We start from the raw sequence: 17,486 nt of genomic DNA, 5'->3' as shown, positions 1-17,486 counted from the left end.
GGAGTAGAGGTACAGGTGTGTGAGATAGGTGGAGGAAGGGAAAAGTGCAGCTTTAAAGAGGGATAAAGGCTATGGGTGTGGTATAGGGTTCCAACAGTCGGGACCCCGACAGTCATTAGCACGACGTCGGGATCCCGACTGGCCAGACTTAGACAGCATGGCGAGCGCAACAAAGCCCCTTGCCGGGTCGCTGCGCACGCCACCTATTCTATTCTCCCTCTATGGGGGTTGTGGACCCCCATGAGGGAGAATAGCCGGTGGCCATCGGGAACACATCTGTCTGTGTTTTAACAGTCGGTATCCCGATGTCGGGTAAATGATTGTCGGGATCCCGACTGTCGGGACACCCGTCCTGCACCCAAGGCTATCCCGGACCCCATCGTTTGTGATGGCAGCCCTGAGTAGCATTACAAGGGCAGCTACATGTGTATTAGTCTAGGGCACCTTGAACCTTTAAACAGGCTCTGCACAGTGGCGGAACTGCCGGAGGCAATGGAGTCACCTGCCGCCGGGCGTCTGCCCGGAGGGGGCACATCTCCATTGCCTCCGGCTACGCTGTACTCACAGCCCTGCATCCCTCCCTCTCGAAGTAGAGCAGGAGGGACCCATCTTCTGCCAGCGGCGATTACCTCTGCTGCTGCAGCCTCCGGGTGGTCGGGCAGCACACAGCAATCTGTAGTGCACTACTGGGTAAAAAAATCCCAGGAGGCACTGCAGTGGGGTCAGAGGAACATGTGCTGAGCTGTGATTGGAGGAGAGCCCAGCACATGCTCCTCTGTCGTTCTAGACATATTCAGAAGCAGCAGGAAATGGGTCCCCCCAGCCAGCCAGCAACTTTCAACAGCCACTACCCTGCAGGCACAGGAGGAAACTCCTCACTGTGAGCAGCTACAACCAGCCACAGCCAGGAGCACCTTCCCCTGCTATGGCTCACACAGGTCAGTGACATTACACATGTAGTGGAGCTTATATAGAGCAGGGGAGGAGCAGGGAGTGGGCTACAGCCTGTCTCCTAACCCTAGCCTCCCCTCCTGCAGCCTTATCCTAACCTCTCCCCTCCTGCACCCTTACCCTAACCTATCCCCTAACCTCTCCCCTCCTGCAGCCTTACTCTAACCTCTCCCCCAACCCTAGCCTCCACTCCTGCAGCCTTATCCTAACCTCTCCCCCAACCCTAGCCTCCCCTCCTACAGCCTTATCCTAACCTCTCCCCTCCTGCAGCCTTACCCTAACCTATCCCCTAACCTCTCCCCTCCTGCAGCCTTACTCTAACCTCTCCCCCAACCCTAGCCTCCCCTCCTACAGCCTTATCCTAACCTCTCCCCTCCTGCAGCCTTATCCTAACCTCTCCCCTAACCCTAGCCTCCCCTCCTGCAGCCTTATCCTAACCTCTCCCCTCCTGCTGCCTTATCCTAACCTCTCCCCCAACCCTAGCCTCCCCTCCTACAGCCTTATCCTAACCTCTCCCCTCCCTGCAGCCTTACTCTAACCTCTCCCCCAACCCTAGCCTCCCCTCCTGCAGCCTTATCCTAACCTCTCCCCTGATGCAGCCTTACCCTAACCTATCCCCTAACCTCTCCCTTCCTGCAGCCTTAGCCTAACCTCTCCCCCAACCCTAGCCTCCCCTCCTGCAGCCTTATCCTAACCTCTACCCTCCTGCAGCCTTATCCTAACCTCTCCCCCAACCCTAGCCTCCCCTCCTACAGCCTTATCCTAACCTCTCCCCTGATGCAGCCTTACCCTAACCTATCCCCTAACCTATCCCCTAACCTCTCCCTTCCTGCAGCCTTAGCCTAACCTCTCCCCCAACCCTAGCCTCCCCTCCTGCAGCCTTATTCTAACCTCTCCCCTCCTGCAGCCTTATCCTAACCTCTCCCCCAACCCTAGCCTCCCCTCCTACAGCCTTATCCTAACCTCTCCCCTCCTGCAGCCTTACTCTAACCTCTCCCCCAACCCTAGCCTCCACTCCTGCAGCCTTATCCTAACCTCTCCCCTGATGCAGCCTTACCCTAACCTATCCCCTAACCTCTCCCTTCCTGCAGCCTTACCCTAACCTCTCCCACAACCCTAGCCTCCCCTCCTACAGCCTTATCCTAACCTCTCCCCTGATGCAGCCTTACCCTAACCTATCCCCTAACCTCTCCCTTCCTGCAGCCTTACCCTAACCACTCCCCTAACCCTAGCCTCCCCTCCTGCATCCTTATCCTAAACTCTCCCCTCCTTCAGCCTTACCCTAACCTATCCCCTAACCTCTCCCATCCGGCAGCCTTATCCTAACCTCTCCCCTGATGCAGCCTTACCCTAACCTATACCCTAACCTCTCCCCTGATGCAGCCTTACCCTAACCTCTCCCCTAACCTCTCCCCTCCTGCAGCCTTATCCTAAGCTCTCCCCTGATGTAGCCTTACCCTAAACTATCCCCTAACCTCTCCCCTCCTGCAGCCTTACCCTAACCACTCCCCTAACCCTAGCCTCCCCTCCTGCAGCCTTATCCTAACCTCTCCCCTCCTGCACCCTTACCCTAACCTATCCCCTAACCTATCCCCTCCTGCAGTCTTATCCTAACCTCTCCCCTGATGCAGCCTTACCCTAACCTATCCCCTAACCTCTCCCCTGATGCAGCCTTACCCTAACCTCTCCCCTAACCCTAGCCTCCCCTACTGCAGCCTTACCCTAACCTCTCCCCTAACCCTAGCCTCCCCTCCAGCAGCCTTACCCTAACCTATCCTCTAACCTCTCCCCTCCTGCAGCCTTACCCTAACCTCTCCCCTCCCAGCAGCCTTACCCTAGCCTATCCCCTAACCTCTACTCTCACAGCCATACTTTGTGGTACTTGCGGCACTGGCATCATCAATTCACATATCTATCTATCTACCTATCGGACGGGGGCACCAGCATTTATCTTGCCCCTGGGCAACTGGGACAAACTTATGCCACTGGCTCTGCATATATAACTGGTTGGCCAAGTTGGTATTTTCCAATCAATTAATTAGTTCAAATTTTATTAGATGTGAATGTCACCGCACACTATGAATAAGTAGCCTGGCGTAAGCCGTTCCGGTCCCATTTACATAAATCAGATCATACTATGAGAGGGTTAACCCATAACCCTTTAAGTGCCAATATCTCTGTGAGAGATGTTCAAAATAGCGTCGCTCACATTTGTTATATACATTTACATAAAAAATGTGTAAAAAAAGATATTTCCTATATAAGGTGACATTACTCATCATTATAATGAATAAAAGTGTTTGCTTGGCAATTTTCACACCTATTTTGACAAATTCACTTGGAACTCAAAAGCCTGACATACATTAGCCTGACTAGTCCTAAGGACAAGTCGGACCCAATTCTCCTGTGAGCCGCCCGGCAGCTCCCGGGAGGCTCACATACAATTTGGCACTTGATGTGCCATTTTTTACATGTGATAAATCACATGTAATAATGTGCCAAATGACTTGCCGGCCTCTGATTGGCTGAGAGAGCATTATCAGACAACCAGTGGCCCCCCTTCCGGCGGCTGCTGATTGGCCAATCATTTGACACATTATTTGGTACTTGTGTAGAATCACGGCCCCCATGATGGCATGCGATTTTTAACAGAAATGCATCCAAATGCATTGAAATTAGTATCAAACATGTTCAATGGCCCCCAAATGTAATTTTTGAGGCTGTACCACCCCCACTATCAACGCAAACCCGAAGCGTGGCGAGCGCAGCGAGCCCGCGAGTGGCGGCGGTACGCGTCCTACGACCTTTCATACCCCCACTATCCACGTCGGCGTGGAGTTGAGAATAGAAAGTGTGGCGAGCGCAGCGAGCCACCGAGCCCGAAGTGTGGCGAGCGGACACGGATACCTTCACAGGTATACGCGTCCCCTCGCGGGCTTCACAGGTGTCCGCGTCCGCTCGCCACACTTCGGGCTCGGTGGCTCGCTGCGCTCGCCACACTTTCTATTCTCAACTCCACGCCGACATGGATAGTGGCGGTATGAAAAGGTCGTAGGACGCGTACCGCCGCCCTCGCGGGCTCGCTGCGCTCGCCACGCTTCGGGTTCGCGTTGATAGTGGGGGTGGTACAGCCTGAAAAATGACATTTGGGGGCCATTGAACATGTTTGATACTAATTTCAATGCATTTGGATGCATTTCTTTTAAAAATCGCATGCGATCGCATGCGATTTAAAAAAAAAATGCTTAAAAACTGCAAAAATCGCATCCCATCGCTTGCCATCTCATGCCACTACATATGGCATGCGATGGCATGCGATGGGAGCCGTGATACTACACAAGTACCCATTATTTTAAAGTTCTAATAGCCGCTGCTGTTAGCCCGCTGCCGGGGGTCAGACGTCATCATACATGCTGCACGTCCGACCTCCTGATCCGGTCCGATGCGCATTGGATTGGATTAAATGTTACACACATGCGATTTTGAGCTGATTTCACCCGATTTATCGTCCCCAAAATCTCATATTGTATGGGCACCAAAAGGATTAATCCAGAATCTATGGCTTAATGCATTGGTTCCCAAACTGTGTGCCTAGGCACCCTGGGGTGCCTCGGGACCCTTGCATGGGTGCCTCGTGTTGGTGGTTCAAAACCAGTGCTGGTGGCTGTCAGTCATAAACTATGTGAACACACATAAGTGAATCCTGTCCCTCCCCACATAATTAAACCTAAGGATGACATATAAACACAATCTCATGAATTAAATATTTTTTATGAAATTTCTCAATAAGAGACTTTTTATCCTAGGGGTGCCGTGAACAATTTTTGATACTCTGGAGCAGGCATTCCCAACCACAGTCCTCAAGGCACACCAACAGTGCAGGTTTTGTAGATATCTAGGCTTGAGCACAGGTGACTTAATTAGTATCTGAGGGATTCTGATTAACCCCTTCCCGACATTTGACGTACATTTACTTCATGGCCGGGAGGTACTTCCCGACACATGGCATAAATGTACGTCATGACTTCTAACTGTCACTGCGTCTAGAGACGCAGTGACAGTTAGGTGATGTCTGCTGTCCCTGACAGCAGACATCCCCCCTCGCCGCCCAGGGGGGGCAGGGGTGCCCCCCCGGTCGGCGATCGCTGTGATTGGCTGTTCAAATCTGAACAGCCATTCACAGCGTTTCCTGTGTTACCGGCGGCTAAGCCGCTCGGTAACACAGGGATCGGTGGTGATCGGTGCTGTCAGGTACAGCACCGATCACCACCGATGTGCAGCCCACCCCTCGCACCCGCCGGGCACTCACCCGGCAGCAGCAGCGGCTCCCACGGCTCCCCCGGAGCGTCTGGAGCGCACGCAGCGCTGCCCTCCTCCCCCCTCCCCCCCGCAGCAGCAGCAGCAGCATCAAGCTGCTGAAAAAGTTGTAAAATAAAATATATGCACTGAAAATATATGTATATATATATATATATATATATATATATATACACACACATATATATATATATATATGTGTGTGTATATATATGTATACTAGGTGATTCATCGTGCCCTACGGGCGCTCTTCACACCGTCGTAAGGGGCTGCGCCCCCTTCATTTGTGAACATTTGTATATGAGAAATATGGTTAGAATTGTGTGAAAGATGGCCTGTATTGCAACTTAGGTGTCCGCGAATCGCGGGAGGGGGGGTCGCGGAGGGTGCCGCGAATTGCAGGAGGGGGGTCGCGGGGGGTGCCGCGAATTGCAGGAGGGGGGGTTGTGGGGGGGTGGATGCTGCGAATCGCGGGAGGGGAGGGATTGCAGAGAATCGCGGGAGGGGGGTCGCGGGGTGGGTTGCCGCAAATTGCGGGAGGGGGGTTACGGGGGCGGGGGTTGCGGCTAATCATGGTAGGGGGGGTCGCGGGGGGTGTGCCGTGAATCACGGGAGGGGGGTCACGGGTTGGGGTGCCGAGAATCGCGGGGGGGGGGGTGTGTGTGCCGTGAATCGCGGGAGTGGGGGTTGCGGGGGGGGGTGGGGGGGGTGTGACGCGAATCGCCACAAGAAAAAAATCAACACAGAAAGGTCAACACATGTAAATGTTGACATAAGTGTGGCACTTCATTGGTGTCCATGTCGACACATGACAATGAATATGAAAAAATTAAAAAAATTTAAAATAAATCTTCAAAAACTCATGTCAACCTTTTTCATTGTCGACCATAGCCATGTCAGTGTTTTGCATGAGCCATTTAATCCTGGGGCTGCTGCGAATTGCGGGGGGGGGGGGGGTGCCGCGAATCGCGGGAGGGGGGTCGCAGGGGGGGTGCCGCCAATCGTGCAAGGGGGGGTCGCGGGGGGGTTCTTTTTGCCGTGAATCGCGGGAGGGAGGTCGCGGGGGGGGGTGTTTTTTCTGCGAATCGGGGGGGGGGGTCACGGGGGAGGGTTTGCCGCGATTCGCGGTAGGGGGGGGTCGCGGAGTGGTGGTTATGCCGCGAATTGCAGGAGGGGTCGTGGGGGGGTTCTTTTTGCAGCGAATCGCGGGAGGGGGGGTCGCGGGGGTGTTTTTGCTGCGAATCGCGGTAGGGGGGGTCGCGGGGGAGCGGGTGTTTTTGCCGCGAATCGCGGGAGGGGGGGGGGGGGCGCGCGGGGGGGGAGGTTTTGCCGCAAATCGCGGGAGGGGGGCGCTCACCTGGTGGCTGTGGAGTAGCAGTGCTGGGCAACATGGGAAGGCAGTGGGTGTCTGGCACTGTCTGTGGGCTCACTGGGCTGGTTCTCTGTCACATACCTCCCAACATGACCCTCTCCAGGAGGGACACAATGCTCTGTTTCTAGACTTCCCCTTAATGTATGATTGCCATCACCTGTTTTAAACAGGTTAATTTCTCAGAAAGGTGTTCAGCACAGATGAAGGCAATCACACATTAAGTGGAAAGTCCAGAAACAGAGCGTTATAGACACAGACACCCACTTTGAGTGACAGATGTAGCCAAATATATAGGAGATATATAAATATATATATATATATATATATATATATATATATATACATATATACACATATATATATATATATATATGTGTGTGTGTGTGTGTGTGTATATACCCCACCGATCGCCAGCCCCCCCCCCTCCCACCCGGCAGCCCCCCTCCCTCCCACCCACCCGGCTGCCGCAGCGCCAGCACCCCTCCCACCCCCCCGCCAGCCGCAGCGCCAGCCCCCCTCCCAAAGCTGGTGACTAAAATGGGGTCACTTGTGGGGGGGTTCCACTGTATTGGTGCTTCGGGGGTCTTGCTAATGCGACATAGCACCCACCATTCATTCCGCCACCAAAAATCACTCCTTCCCTTCTGAGTCCTGCCATGCACCCAACTGGTATTTTTTGGTCACACGTGAGGCATTGCCGTACTCGGGAGAAATTGGGGCACAGATTTTGGGGTGCTTTGTCTCCTTCATTCCTTGTGAAAATAAAAAATTTTGAGCCAGAACTGCATTTTTGTGTAAAAAATTACATTTTTTTACACAAAAATGCAGATCTGGCTCAAAATTTTTCATTTTCACAAGGAATGAAGGAGACAAAGCACCCCAAAATCTGTGCCCCAATTTCTCCCGAGTACGGCAATGCCTCATGTGTGACCAAAAAATACCAGTTGGGTGCATGGCAGGACTCAGAAGGGAAGGAGTGATTTTTGGATTTTGCAGCACAGATTCTGGTTGAATGACCCCCGAAACACCCATACAGTGGAACCCCCCCACAATTGACCCCATTTTGCAAACTACACCCTTCAGGGAATTCATCAAGGGGTATAGTGTACATTTCAAACCCCCCGGGGTTTCACCAATTTTGATACAACTGAGCTGTGAAAATGAAAAATTTATTTTTTTCATTTTCACTGCCCAGTTGTACCACAATTGGTGAAACCCCTGGGGGTTTGAAATGTACACTATACCCCTAGATGAATTCCCTGAAGGGTGTAGTTTGCAAAATGGGGTCACTTGTGGGGGGGTACCTAACTTTTAGCATCTTATGGTGCCTAGAAACCTACATGGTTCCTAAAAAATAATCTCATAAAAAGGAGGCTCCAAAATCAAGTAGGTGCTCCTTCTATTATGAAGCCTGTGGTTTGGTCACCGTGCACACTAGGGCCACATATAGGATATTTATGAAAACCAAAGAATTGGGGGAATCAATTTTTAGTCACATTTCTCTAGTAAAATGTACTGTGTTCCTTAGAAAAATGTATTAAATTTGCAAATCTGCAAAAAAAATGAAATTTTGAAATTTCACCTACACTTTGTTTTAATTCCTGTGAAACACCTAAAGGGTTAACAAACTTCCAAAATGCTGTTTTGAATACTGTGAGGGGTGCAGTTTTTGAAATGGCATCATTTATGGGGGTGTCTCACATACAAGTCCCTCAAAGTCACATCAGAACTGAACTGGTCCCTAAAAAAATCAGTGTTTGAAATTTTCTTGAAAATTTGAGAATTTGCTATTCATATTTGAAGCCTCCTAGTGTCCAAAAAAATTAAAAGGAAGTTGAAATAATGATGGCAACATAAAGTAGACATATGGTCTATGTTAGTTATTAACTATTTTGAGTGGTATGATTATTTGTCTCACAAGCAGAAAATTTAACATTTTGCAAATCGCTAAATTTTCCATTTTTTCACGACATTTTGGTATTTTTCACAAAAAAACACAGACTGTATCGACCCAAATTTACCACTTATTTGAAGTACAATGTGTCACGAAAAAACAATCTCAAAATCACTGGGATAAGTAAAAGCAAAAAAAAGTTATCCCCACTTAAGTGAGACATGTCAGATTTGAAAAAAATGGCTCTGTCAGGAACGCAAAAACTAGCTCTGTCAGGAAGGGGTTAAACCATCTGTGCTGAAGCCTGGATATCACTAAAAGTTGCACTGTTGGTGTGCCTTGAGGACCGTGGTTGGGAATGCCTGCTCTGGAGTGTCGTGATTCAAAAAAGTTTGGGAACCACTGGCTTAATGCGATAACATAGACAGTGAAAGCAAGTTTTAATATCTGCAAACAGCCAGAAAAGCTCTAGTTTTATAATCTTTCAGAAATTCAGTTCAGTGCTGAACTGAACTAAATATTTTGCTTTAATAAATTAATATAGTGACTCAGATGGTGTAACGGACACCAGGATTCCAGGAGAAGAGGGGAGATTGTGGTCCTTTAAAAGAACACGTGATGTCATCAGGAGATCTCGTATGTGAATTGCATGGGGCTGAGTTAATTCTGTGAAATATAATCAAATAATGTATTTATTAGTATAATCATATATATATAAAAGAACCTAGAAAATACATCTCAGGTTGTGGATTAGCTCATAGACAACAAAATGTCGACATTGGCAAAAAAATAAAGCATTTAAAAAGTCCCAAAAATAAAAAAAAGGGAAAAACTCATGTCAACATGTTCGTGTTGACTTCTGCCATTCAAACTTTTGGTGCTCGCCTTTTATTAATGTCAACCTAGTGGATGTCAACCTTTTGTCAATGTCAAGGGATTAATTGTCTGTGAGCCAGCCGGATACCTCTATATGTATGAAATGTCAGCTTTCACTGTTACTTTCAGGGGTGGATTGGGAATTAAAACCAGCCCGTGAAATATCTTGAAGCAGCCCCAATGCGGGGGGGGGGGGGGGGGTCAGGACAGGTGTTGCGCGCCCGAGGCGCGCCCAAAATTTTGGGGGCGTGGCCTATTTCAGCGGGTCATGCCCCATTTTCGCAGGGGGGGGGGGGACGCAGGGTGGCGTAGAATGCTGGGAGGGGAGAAGCAGGGTGGCTGAGGACGAAGGGAGGAAGGACGTACACAGGGTGGCACAGGACACAGAGTGTGAGGGGGGAATGGTGGCACATGATGCAGGGAAGGAGGGGGAACGCAGAGTGGCAGAGGATGCAGGGAGGGAAGTCGCAAAGTGGTGGAGGATGCAAGGAGGGAAGACGCAGAGTGGCGTTGGTTGCATGGCGGCAGAGGATACAGGGAGGGGGGATGCAGGGTAGCGTAGAATGTGGGGTGACAGAGGATTCAGGTAGGGAGGGGGGAAGCAGGGTGGCGGAGGAAGCCAGGTGGCATATATATATATATATATATATATATGCTATGTTTACCCTCCTGTGGCCGCCCTCAGAGTCATATCATCACCTGCTGGCTGCTGTTTAGTATCTTGTGCACTGCTGGCTACCAGCTCCTGCTGCCGCTGTCCATCGGATTCATCCAGCCCAGCGTGCGAGCCATTCCTACGCGCTGCTGCTGGGATGTCACGTGGGCAGCGCAGGGCCGGCAACAGAAATCTTGGGGCCCCATACACTAATATCTGTGCGGGCCCCCATCGCCCATGCTGGAACATAAACTGTGTCCATTACTGGATTGCTGGGGAGCAGGGAGGGAGGGTTAGATTGGGATGAAAAAAAACACCAAGGAAATTTCAGGAAGCAGCCCTATTTTCTGCAGCCTGCGCTCTATCACACTGACGCACTCCCTCATCTGGTGTCCTGCACTTTATCCCACTAACGCACTCCCTCAACCTTCGGCCTGCGCTCTGTCACACTGACGCACTCCCTCAACCTTCGGCCTGCGCTCTATCACACTGACGCACTCCCTCAACCTGTGGCCTGTGCTTTATCACACTGCCACACTCCCTCACCCTGCGCTCTATCACACTGATGTACTCCCTTATCCTGCAGGCCTGCGCTCTATCACACTGACGCAATCCCTCATCCTGCGACCTGCACTCTATCACACTGATGCACTCCCTCATCCTGCGACCTGCACTCTATAACCCTGACGCACTCCCTCATCCTGCGCTCTATCATACGGACACACTGCCTCATCCTGCGGCCTGCGCTCTATCACACTGACGCACTCCGTCACCCCACGGCCTGCGCTCTATCACACTGACTCACTCCCTCATCCTGTGGCCTGTGCTCTATTACACTATTACACTGACATGCTCCCTCATGCTGTGGTCCCGTGCTCTATCGTAACTTGTGTGCCCGTAAATGGGACACACGCACACCCCATTTAATGTAATGAAAAGTCAGGCTGCGAACAGTTGCAGCCAAGTATTCTGCATTGTGTATGCCTGTGCAGAAAACAAGCAGCGGCACTAATTTTACTGCATATACATGTATTTCACTCAATGCTGCCAATATATATATATATATATATATATATATATATATATATATATATATATATATATTTCCGAAATGACTGCGGCACTCCTCAGGCGGTTTGAAGATAATAAGAATCCTTTATTTGCGCCCAACGGCGTTTCGTGGTATATCCCCCCCGTCTTCAGGGACTTAAGGAACAAGTGGTATGTGCAAAACAAGCATATATATGGCGTATGTGACACTCAAATAATTAAAACAAGAGTGCTCTCACCCATCCGGCGTCGCCGCCCGCTCCGGAGTGGAGTGCCGCAGTCATTTCGGAAATCTATTTGGGACCTGCAAAGGCCATTTGAGGGCACCCCCAGCAAGTTACCATCGGAACCAGTGAGTGCCGGGCATACAAACGTCTGTGTGTGTATATATATATATAAAAAAAAAAAAAAAAAAAAAAGTTTGGTACCGTGTTATATATACTCCAAAAGAACATATATATATATATATATGTTCTTTTGGAGTATACTCGGGATCTGGGCGCTCTCCTCACAGGTTTATAAGAGATTAGTTCTTTTTCTGGGATCAATATATTATAGAAAGGTTCTCCTTTCTGGGATGCTGTAATATAAAAAGAAGAATACTCCCCTTCCTGTAGATGTTCGGTTTTTCCTGATTTTCTCTCTTCCTCCACGGCCGTCCTGTTATGATCTTTCAATTGTCGGCGTATATAATGAGAGAGAAATGCAGAAGAACCAATGTGTAAATCAATTTCAAAAGATATTATATTATATTATTCTCAAGGAGACAAATCTCCTATTTCGTTTTCCAAGGTTTTAGCTGTGTACAGCGTACCCCAACTCACTCGAAAACATAAATTCATACACTCATCAAGGTATCTTTTTAAGGCTGGGTGGCGTACCCGTACTCACGATGTGGTTGGTGTTAAAACACATATAATGGTATCTTTGCCGCTATTCTCCCTCCGCTGACTTCCGGTTAGTGAGTGCGTCACATCCGGTCCACGCGGCTTCACAGACGGCGTTCTCCATTCTCCCGCCTTTGTATTCGGCTTCTATATGGAGTCTTAGATGAAAGTCCAATGGAGTGGGTCTCAGATGTTTCCGGTTTTTATATGCTGCTGTTAATTTCTTAAAGTGCCAGTTTCGAAAATAGTTTTCAAGTTATATGTGGGGATTGGTTCTGGGGAGAAAAGGACTGGCCACACATCATTTATCAAAGCACTTTTTGGAAACACATAAATGCTCAACAAGTGCCATTAAGAAAATCGTCGGAATACAAAAAATAACAGGGAATTGGAGAAACAGAAATGTTGAACTCAATTTGGCGAGAGCTGAAATAAAACTTATTTTCAAACTTGACAGTACATACAAACCACATAGGAACCCACCTAACCTCGCGATTTACAACCCTAATAAAGCCCTACTCACAATAGGTAATTCACCACACCCACACAATCATGCCACACCAAGTGCCACACCTAGTACCACCCAATACCCACCACCTGAACCACTCAACTACAGCATCCATCATACATCCAATATGGTTAAGAATCACATAAATAGGGACACACTCCCTTCCTTACACTGCATTTGGCTTCACCATCACTGTAACTCTCCACCCAGTACACATTTCTACACATAAGATTAGGATCACGTTTTCTATGATCACACCACACTAGACCCCACCCTCACACCTTAACCGTAGGTAATCACCTCTTTTCCCTCACCACCTAGTCAAATAGGGAATATAACGAGAACACCCTCCCCATCTCCCTCAATCCCCATCCTGGGTGGACACATATGGTAGTAGATAGCAGACCACCACAACACGGGGAATCAGGAACAGCACCCCATTCCATTCCAATTAGGGGTATTACAGAGTATCGTGGAATCTCACCTTATCCACAACACGTTTACACACACATAGAGTTTACCTCACTGATAAACACTAAGCAACTATCCAGAACACCACATCACCCCAAAAACATGAGCATATCAATGACTCCCTCTTTTCACCCCTGTAAAATCCCTACCCCTCACATACATGAGGGACAGCATAATCTGCATACCCACCGTTTTAATAAACAGGAACCAATCAGGTAATAACCCTCTCAGACCAGCGCTCCACTAAGAGGAGCCTAACTGATGTGTAGTACACAACATGTCACTAATACCTGCCCCGTCCCTGACAGAAATGTATTCCTTTTATTCCCTTTACAAGGCTATACACCTTGAATAGAACGCAATCCCCTATACAAACCCTGTACGAGCTCGTCACTTTAGACCTCCCCATGGAGAAATACAGTGCCTGTGACGCTGACGCCCACAGAGACGATCAGCCAATCACCACGCGACACCTCACAGGGGAGTCTCCCTAGGACTTAGGATTCCCCCGTACGGAGATAGTAGATACTCCGCATCAATGACGCTGACGTCAAAGATGACGATCAGCCAATCACTGCCCCACACCTCACAGTTCCCTCCCAAGGGGTTACTTGAGGAGACCTCACCTTCCTTACGGCACTTGATGTGAACAAGCCGTAGGAAGGCGAAACGCGCGTCATCCATCACACTGCCCGTCGCGCCGGCGGGACAGTGTCACTTAGACTGCCGGGCAATCCAGCCACAAGTCAGCCGCACATGCTGGGGATCCTGAACACGGAGCAATACCGAATGGAGCCTGCTTGCAAACGAGTGATAGAGACCGGATTTTGAACAAACCCTCCACTCTCTTACTGCACACAGGGCACCCTCCTCCGTCAAACAGGTATCCCACCACCTCTGAAATTGCTGATTTACACAGCCTGCCATGCTCTGTTGCATAAAACAACATGGTAGCAGGTACCTAACAGCAAGAGTAAGAACGGTGTTCTTCTACTTATTCCTATCACACTGAGAACCAGTGCATGTCCTCTCTCATTACTGAAGTCCGCTGCTGGAGCAAGACTTATTTAAAAGCAGAAGGTTGCACTGTTTCCGTGTGAACTACTTTTTGATATCCTTTACCCTTTCTAAACACTAACACTGTCCATGGGAATCTATACCCTTTATTTCTGACACTCTCTCATTGGGAATACTACGCGGCATTTTTGCATTGCAATGTCAGTTTGACAACAAGGTAACTTTATCCGCAGTTTACCCAACAGCAGAAGTGCAACTATTCTATATCTCTCTCTGACCCTGCAGCACAGAGAAGGACTCTCTCATCCTGAGTCCAATGCACGTTTGCAAGACTCAGTGAAAGCAGTAGGTCCGATCTGACTTGCTGAGAGGTCAATACTGTGAGATTGAAATTGCTGCACAAATCTTATTGCATACAATTTATTGCTAATCAACCACTCAAGAAATCGGTCTATAATACAATTTAAATCTCCAATCTGACCCACCGCAAGGTCAATACTGAAAAGACCGAATCGGTTGCAGTTTCCCTTGGGACACAAACCACTGCCACAGAACGTAGTCTGGATACCTGCAAATCTATTGCAATAATCTAAACCACTAACGGACTATATGCAAAGATATCCTTGGTGCCGCAAAACCAGAGCTGCTGTGATACACTTTTAGATATTACCTCAAAGCCTCTGCTCAGTATTTACCGACGGCAGGGAAAGCACCTAATCGTCTCCGTCACACAGAAAAGCGGATAATGGGAGATCAAGGGTCCAATTTAAGGGCAGATTGGTTATAGAATAGCCTGTTGTGATAAGCCATTAATGCTTTATTGTCAGCCTTGATAAGAGTTGTGTTATCAGCCAGGAGAGACCGCTAATGCCTGGCTGTCAGCAATCCTAACTGATAAATTGTTTGGGTCTGTTGACCATTTCCAGTCGACCGGTGCAAATGACGACATCCTTCTGGGATCCTCCCATCAAGTGTACAAACAGCAGCCTGTAGATTTTGTATCTAATAAGCTTGTTTGGATAAATCACTCAGTGGCGTAACTATAGAGGGTGCAGGGGGTGCAGCTGCTATGGGGCCCGGGGGTTGGGGGGCCCAAGGACCCAGCAGACAATCCCCTGCACCCTCTTGTATTTTTTTTATCAACCTGGCCCCCCACCACGACGCTGCTGGTGGTAGTAAGCCCAATCAGGGCTGCAGTCCGTCCCCTCCCGCCACATCCGTTGCTGCTGACAGACGCTCGTACGCTGAAATGAATACCGCCCACCCCCCTGCGCTGGTGTCACCCCGGCACTGCTGGGGGCTGCGGGGCTGTGAACAGAACTGGAGTCTGCCTATCCCCGGTGCTGCTGGACTGGAGATACCTGCGTCCCGCTACTGTCTGCATCCCCACTTCCGCACCAACGCCCGCCCCCGCACGCTAATCGGGAGCAGGAGACCTCCACATGGGAACGGACCCATCTCCTCAAGCAGCCTCTCCATTCAATACTGGCTGCTTGGGGCTCGCAACATCTGCTTCTTCTCCCCCTCGATCTGTACCACACCACCGCAGAGGGCAGGAGAGTAAGCAGTGACAGCTGACGGACACAGCAGTCTCCAAGCAGCAGCATGTGCATGGGCCAGGTCAGTGCTGCCATCCCCCGTCACCCCAACCTCAGTGTCCCATTATCTAACTAACAATTTTTTTTAGCACAGTGCCCCCCCAATCCCCCCATCCCAGTGTCTGTCACCCGGCCCCCTCCTTCTTTTCCCGGTGGGATAACTGACCCCATCCCACTGCCCTGTTCTAGCCCACAGCCACAGTTACAGTGCCCCACGCACAGTGTCCCCTCCTTCCCAGACTAGTGATTGCCCCTTCCATCCCCATTTTACTGCCCCTCTTCCCATCCAGGCCAGTGCCCTCCAAATATATTACCCCCTTCCCCATCCAGTACAGTGGCCCCATCTGCTCAAAGACCCCCATCTGACTCACACTCTGCCACCCAGTGTCCCCCTCATATATCTATTGCCCCCCAACACACACACACACACACCACTTTCCTGTCTGTCCTGCCTTCTATTCTGTCATCCCTCTCTTCTATTCTGACCCTAACATGCCCCCCCCCCCCCATCATTCTGGAGGATTGCTGGGGGGCCCTTTCAAAAATGTTGCTATGGGGCCCATAAAAGTCTAGTTACGCCCCTGAAATCACTTATTGTTTGTGTGTCAGCTAATTTAAAAACAGTATGAACTGAGAGCTCTAATTGTACCAATTACCATTTGATGACATTTTTCTTGGGATTTTCTTATCAAGTGTGCAAACAACAGTCTATAAATTGTGCATAGAATAATCTGCTAATACTTGTGGTCAGTTACCCTTATGCTGGGTACACACCAGGACGACTAGGGCCCGATTCTGTCAATTTAGATCCAATTCCGACCGGTTGTATGCAGATTGTATGTACTATCGTGTGTTTTTGCCATTTATTTGATCCGATTCCGATCCAATGCGCGTACCCGCCACTCGTTTGGTCGCATCTTTGGTCCTACGTGCTGCAGGTAGGATCCGGCAATCCCAGGCCGACCGACCGTCAATCGTATGCAGATCGTGAGTGTTTTTTGCCGCCTCCGTCGTGAGTCCGTCGGTGCGTCCGTCGTTTGATCCAGCCTATTTGAGTGGCATTTCCTAAACACTCCCCCGGCGCCATGTTTTTCCACATAGCAAACAGCGCTGGCGCAGCAGTTGGACTCTCCTTCTTGTCTCAGCTCCCAGAACAACAACCTGGTATGTTTGCACTCCCAATGCTCTCCTATGCATGCCCACTGTTGCCACCAATGTATATAGTGTGTATAGAGCACTGGTTTGTCAACCGTGCACCCGACCATGTCACTGTTTTTTTTGGGTGGGCCCCGTGTGTGTGTATACATATAACCAATGTCCACCATTGCAGTATTCCATGCACTCCTCTCTGCTAGGCCCCATTCACCTGTGTGTGTGTGTGTGTTTGTGTATATATAGATATATATACATAAACCATTGTCCACCATTGCAGTATTCCATGCACTCCTCTCTGCTAGGCCCCATTCACCTGTGTTTGTGTGTTTGTGTATATATAGATATATATACATAAACCATTGTCCACCATTGCAGTATTCCATGCACTCCTCTCTGCTAGGCCCCATTCACCTGTGTGTGTGTGTGTGTGTGTGTGTTTGTGTATATATAGATATATATATACATAAACCATTGTCCACCATTGCAGTATTCCATGCACTCCTCTCTGCTAGGCCCCATTCACCTGTGTGTGTGTGTGTTTGTGTATATATAGATATATATACATAAACCATTGTCCACCATTGCAGTATTCCATGCACTCCTCTCTGCTAGGCCCCATTCACCTGTGTGTGTGAATAGCAATCTGCACAATAAAATGTATAGTGGTTTTCATAAAATTTTATTAACATTTTAAATACTTAAAACATAAGAACTAGGTAAACTGGTAACTATAAC

At 49.3% G+C, this 17,486-nt stretch overlaps 1 long non-coding RNA gene across 1 annotated transcript in view; it reads left to right on the top strand.

Moving 5' to 3' along the window:
- The first annotated feature begins 662 nt into the window (after window positions 1-662).
- LOC146079760 (uncharacterized) overlaps window positions 663-17,486 on the top strand; it is a 57,034-nt gene continuing 40,210 nt past the window's right edge. Inside the window, exon 1 of the long non-coding RNA XR_014474734.1 lies at window positions 663-938. This is a non-coding gene — a long non-coding RNA (uncharacterized LOC146079760). The remainder of the gene's footprint in view (window positions 939-17,486) is intronic.

Source organism: Crinia signifera, chromosome 5 (genome assembly GCF_055691185.1).
Source record: "Crinia signifera chromosome 5, ASM5569118v1, whole genome shotgun sequence".
NCBI lineage: Eukaryota > Metazoa > Chordata > Amphibia > Anura > Myobatrachidae > Crinia > Crinia signifera.
The sequence above is the reverse complement of the archived record's forward strand: the minus strand, read 5'-3'. Positions and strand labels throughout refer to the sequence as shown.